The 6,000-nt window shown below is 58.4% G+C and overlaps 1 protein-coding gene across 1 annotated transcript in view; it reads right to left on the reverse strand.

Annotated features, from left to right (window-relative positions):
• Positions 1-4,222, reverse strand: part of ADCY7 (adenylate cyclase 7) — a 72,649-nt gene extending 68,427 nt beyond the window's left edge. Inside the window, exon 1 of the mRNA XM_050774782.1 lies at positions 4,150-4,222. The gene's annotated coding sequence lies outside the window, so the exon portion shown is untranslated. The remainder of the gene's footprint in view (positions 1-4,149) is intronic.
• Positions 4,223-6,000: the final 1,778 nt, after the last annotated feature.

The raw sequence follows: 6,000 nt of genomic DNA on the forward strand, positions 1-6,000 counted from the left end.
CCTGACTCAGCCTCCCGGGTAGCTGGGACTACAGGCACCTGCCACCTTGCCCTGCTAGTTTGGTTTTTTTTTTTGTATTTTTTAGTAGAGACGGGGTTTCACCGTGTTAGCCAGGATGGTCTCGATCTACTGACCTCGTGATCCACCCGTCTCGGCCTCCCAAAGTGCTGGGATTACAGGCTTGAGCCACCACGCCCGGCCTTGAGATAAGTACTCTTACTGTCCACATTTTATAAGTGAGAAACTGAAGGCTCAGAGGGGTTGAAGCACTTGCCCAAAATCACACAGCTACCAAACATTGAGGTGGGACTCAAGCCGGGGGGACTCTCTTTAGAGCTTGTGCTGCTCTTGTCTCCCAGGCCCAAGAGTTTCCAAAGAAAGACCTTTGTTGTTAACTGAACAGGGGCTCCCTCTGCAAACGGCTGCTCAAGGCGCCTCACTCAGCAGGTGGTCATTAACTGAAGGAGCACTCTGTGCACACATGGGCTGGGCCTCAGGCTGCCTGCTCCCCACGCCTGGCAATGGCCCTGGCCAGATGCCCACCACCCCCACCCAGCAGGGCCCCACATAGCTATTTCCAGAGAAAGAATGTGCTCACCTGCAAAGGAGCCCCCCCACCTCCTGGCAAACTGGGTGATAATGAGGGCCTCAGAGGGCTGGGGCCAGCAGTGCCTGCCATGTTCTCCCCTTACAGTATAGTTCAGGCCCAAATGTCCAGGTCCAAAAGGCAGAGCCTGAAGTCATAATTGCCCGCAGGCCACATCCCTAACCCACAGACCAGGGCTCAGGGGGAACCCATGAGGTCAACTGTCTAAGAAGGGCCTGAGTACTTTGGTTTTTTGTTGTTGTTGTTGTTGTTGTTGTTGTTGTTGTTTGAGACAGAGTCTTGCTCTCTCACCCCAGAGCAAGCTGGAGTACAGTAGTGCAATTGCGGTTCACTGCAACCTCCGCCTTCCAGGCTCAAGAGATTCTCCTGCCTCAGCCTCCCGAGTAGCTGGGATTACAGGCACCCACCACCATGCCCAGCTAATTTTTGTATTTTTAGTAGAGACGGGGTTTCATCATGTTGGCCAGGCTGGTCTCAAATTCCTGACTTCAAGTGATCTGCCTGCCTCAGCCTCCTAAAGGCCTAGGATTACAGGCGTGAGCCACTGCGCCAGGCCAGAGCCTGAGTACTTGCTAAGACACACAATAGGACCATACTGGAAGGGTTACAGGAAGAAGGCGCAGCAAAGGGCAAGGCCTGGGAGGTGGGAATGGTGCAGGTTCTTATGCAGAGAGCAGAAAGCACTCAAAGGGGCCACACACAGTCTGCACCTCTGGGAAGAGGAGGCAGGACCCAGGTAGCTTCCCAACCACCATGAGCCACAGATCCCAGCAGACACACAGCGGAAGAGGTGACATGCCAGCAAGAAGCTCTGCCACCGACCAACAGGGCATCATCCACCTGAGTCCCAGGCCATTCTGTTAGGCTGTGAGGCTAATGTGTACTGAAATACCTCAACATCCTGGAGCCTCACCATGTGTTGTCCTGTCAAATTCAGAAATTGGCATCAGCCTCCAGACCTCATCTGCAAACCCAATTCTAAGATTCAGAAGCAGCAGAACTGCTCTTGAAAATTTACCAGAGCAAACACAAAGGTAATAAAGTTTTGCTTTTCTTCCTCATTGCTGGCAATTTTGAAAACACAGAAAGCATGACTAAATAAGAAAATGATCTGTCCACAAACTCCCCCAAAGATACCCTAAAGTTTTGTACAGGGTATCTGTAAAAAGTAACGGTCCCTCCTTACCCTTCAATGCACAAAAGCACAGCCTGGCCTGCCTGCAGTGTGAGTGTTTGGGGTCAAAGTGCATCCACTCCGTCTCCCCTACTGGCCACGGCAGGGCCCACACCTAACTCACCTCTCTGCCTCCTGCCCAGACACAGGCCACCCCTTGCTGGATTCAGCCAGGGATGAGGAGGAGACATAAGCCCCTCTCCATCAGCAACATTCCTTTGTGCCCATCAAGAAGGGGGCTCCAAGAGGTAGGGGTTAGGAGCAAAGCCCCAGGGCAACTCTAGGTACAGGGTAGGAATGGGAAGAGGAAGAGGTGGGCGGGGCAAGGGCAGGGAATGTGTGCTGCCCACCGTGGGGCACTCACCAGGCCCACTTGACTCTGCATTCGGGGGTGGGGCTCAGGCTCACTGATGTGGATGCAAACAGGCTCCACCAAGACCACATCAGAAGAGCCCAGCTCCTTGCTACCAGACCTGTGAGGACCTCAGCTCTCTCACCTGAGAATGGGCTGGTCGTTGGGGTCCTGGCTGACTTATGATTAAAGACACAAGGGACACGCAGGGGCTTTGCAAGGGCCTTGGAAATTGGAAGGCTCCCTGGGAGGGCCCAGCAGGCCTCACCTCTCCCTGCTCCCCTCTGTAAAAAGCCCAAAAGTACCCATTCTTTTAAGCCCAGGGGCACTCAGGGCCTGTGTGGCCGCTGAAGGAAGAGGACCCAGCACCTGGCGATCCCAAATACCGAGCAGCGGGGAGGCAGCTTTAGAAGACCTGGTCCTGTGAGGCCGGGCTCCCAGCCACAGAAGACAGCTTCAGATGGAGAAGAAACTCAATCATAAAATCAGGAGTCAAAGAAAAGAAAAGAAAAGAAAAAAAAGAAAGGAAGGATGGGTATGGTGGCTCACACCTGTAATCTCAGCACTTTGGGAGACTGAGGCAGGAGGATCACTTGAGCTCAGGAGTTCAAGACTAGCCTGGACAACATAGTGAGACCATGTGTCTACAAAAAAAAAAAAAAAAAAAAAAATCAATAAATTAGCCGGGCATGGTGGCACACACCTGTAATCCCAGCTGCTACTAGGGAGGCTGAGGTGGGAGGATCACCTGAGCCTGGGAGGTGGAGGCTGCACTGAGCCATGATTGTGCCATTGCACTTCAGCCTGGAGGACAGAGCAAGGCCCGGTTTCAAGAAAAAAAAAAATCCTGCCTCCGCATATGGACTCAACTCACCAGATAGTGGGGAAGAGGGTTCTCACCCCTCTACCCAGGCCCAGTCAGCCACTTCCGTGGGGTCCCCCCATAAACCTGGAGTCTGACCCCCTCCCCACAGCCTGCCCCCAGCTCCACAGCCCACAAACTCCCTTCTACAAGGGCACCTGCCCATGTTTGAAGGCATTCACTGAACCCCAGAACCCCCTCCTCTCAGGGCCCAAAGCCTCTGCCTAAGTCCCCACAGCTGTGGCCTCACCCAGAGTCCACTACAGTCCTGTTGGTCATTCATTCATTCATTCATTCAATCAATCAATCTCTGGAGCATCACTCTGGACGGGCCCGAGGGGGCTTCAGCCGACCACACAGGGTATCCTGTTCCTCATTTTAAGGGCTCTACTTCTGTTCACGGCGCCCACGCGATCATTTCCAGCTTCAGCGCCGGGACTCAGAAAGGAGTTCCTGGCCTTTGAGGGAGGGGACCTGAGACATAAACCAGGAGAGGGAACCACTCCAATCCATGAAGAGGCTCCAGCCTCTCTCTCCCAACAGGGGTCGGCTCCCATTGTCACTTCCTCATGTGCGAGGCGTTGGGTTCCCAGGTTGGGATCCGAGGCGAGGGCCGGGCCTGGCTCACTCTCCCATGGACCCTGGTCCTCTTTGGCCACGGAGGGGTCCTGCTCTCTACTGGCTCTGGCGGAAGCGCTGCAGACCCACAGCCCGGTCCTGCGCCCACAGAGGCTGCTACCCTGTGCAGTGTTTGCTTCCAACAGGCCCCGCCGCCCGGAGCCAGCCCTGCTCTGCGCCCTAAGCCAGCCGGGCTCCACCGCAGGGGTCTGGGGCCGGGCGGCCTCCCTCGGGTCTCAGTCTTGTCATCCGAAAGCGGGCTCCTGCTGGGGCAGCGTCTGGGAAGTGTCTCCCAGCCGGCCGTGCCTAAGGGAGGAGGTCGTGGCCCGAGGGAGGGTCTCGGAGCATTCCCGACCCACCCGGGCAGGAGCCCCCACCGCCGGGCGCCCGCGAGGCCGGGGAAGGGCGGGCCGGGAGAGGGGCCACCCGCCCGTCTGTGTGGGGACCGCGCGGCGCGGGGCACCGGCCACTGGCATCCCCCGACCCCGGGCGCATCCCCGGCCCGCCCGCCGCGCTCCTCTGCGCCCCGCGCTCACCTGCCGCGCGCTCCCGCTCCACCGCCGCCCGAGTGACCGCCCCAGTGGCCGCGGGCTGGCCCGACGCTCACCGCGGGCGGGGAAGGAGGAGCGGCCGCAGGCGCCCCCCGCTGGCCGCGTGTCCCAGGCCCAGGGCGCGGGGGCGGGAGCCAGGGCGGGGGACTGGGGGACGCCCCGTAGGCCGCGTCCACCTTGCAGGCGCAGCTGCCCCCGCCCCGCCCCAGCTCCCCCAGAACCGTGGGAAATGCGCTGACGCGGGAGGGAGCGGCCGGGCAACCTCGGGGCGCGGCAGGAAGGAAAGGCGTCCCAGCAGGACCTTCTCCAGGTACCGCGCGCACGTGCTGGGGAGCGCCAGGCCCGCCCCACCCCCAGAGGGAAACACTTTCTAACAAACTCTTCCAGTGTTTCTGCCCCAGGCCTCCCCTCCCCTCCAGGAGAGCCAGTGTTTCTGGAAGGATCCACAGACGGCGGGCCAGTGCCCTCCTCCCAAGCCGGGGGAGCTTTGGTCCCGCCTTGCGTCTCACTCAAGCCTTAACCTCCTATGGCAGGGCTCAGAGGCGGGAGATGACCGCAACCACCCCTGTAGGTGTCATCAGAAAGTAGGTGTTGTAATCTCGTTGTGATCCCTGCAGCTCAGGGTGGGGCCCCAGTGTTGGCAGAAAAAAAAAAAAAAAATCTGCCCTGTTTCCAAGAAACTCAGACAGGGTGAGCAAGAAAGCCTCCTGTGAGTCACCCTGGGAGGGGCAGAGGAGACCGTCGGCGGGAGTAATCAAGTCCACGAGGGCATTTCTCACTCGCAGACCTCCATGAGTCCCGCCCTTTCCCACTGGTCTAAAGCTCCCTGGCACCCAGGAACTAGGGGTTCCCACTTCACTGAGAGGAGTTACAGAAGCACCTGTTATGCCCGTTTCTCAGGTCCGACCCCCAAGGCCCTAGCAGGTCTTCATAGAAAGGGCCAGAGAGTCTGTAGTTTAACAAGCACTCAGGGGATCTATGACAAACAGGTAGGAGAAACGTTGATGTAGTGGGAACCTATGGTGGGATCCTGGAGCCTGGTACCCCAGCTCACCCTAGAGGGGAGAGATTCTGGTGTGGGAGGGCCTTGCCCCCCGCGGTGGGCCTGGAACCCAGCCCGAGGCCACCCACGTTGAAACCATGCTGAGAAATCAGATGGCCGAGGCTGGAAGGTGGAGCCTCTGATTTCCACTCCAGATGGCGACAAGGAGGTCCCACCTGAGACTTACATCCCAGCAGCAGCAAGCCCACTCGGCTTCCCGCGCTGATCAGGCCGCTCCTCTGGGCTCGTGCAGCCCCCGGGAATCAAGCATGGTGGCATTTGGCTCTCTGGGCTGGTGCGACTCCACTAATCATCGGCCTCCCCACAGAGGGCCCTGGCCGGGTCACTGCAGCATCCTGAGGGCTCACCCGGGAAGATCTGAGCAGCTGGGGCCTCCCTGCTCCGGTAATGGGAATCCCGGCAGCAATGAAGAATGGGAATAGGATCATCAGCAGAGCCAGCTTCCGAACGCACTGCGCACCCCCGGCAGCCCCACCCCTTCAGCAGAACCTTGAAAACGAAGAAACCCGTTTCCCTAAGGCCTCCAGAACAGCCAGTGCCTCAGTCCTGGGACAGGGTGACCTCTGCCAAGGTCAGCCCTAGAAAGAGAGAGGGGAGCGGAGCAGCCATGGGAGAGGCTCCTGCTGGGACCCACCTTCAGTGCTCTCCAAGCGAGGAGCCCTCAGCCCTTTCTGGTGTGTGGAAGAGTGCTATCACTTCCCAGCCGGTCATCTGTGTGTCATATTCACGCAAATCTATGAGCAAGTCTCCTGACAGCAGACAGGAAAACAGAG

The sequence above is a fragment of the Macaca thibetana genome, chromosome 20, assembly GCF_024542745.1.
Source record: "Macaca thibetana thibetana isolate TM-01 chromosome 20, ASM2454274v1, whole genome shotgun sequence".
In the NCBI taxonomy this organism is placed as follows: domain Eukaryota; kingdom Metazoa; phylum Chordata; class Mammalia; order Primates; family Cercopithecidae; genus Macaca; species Macaca thibetana.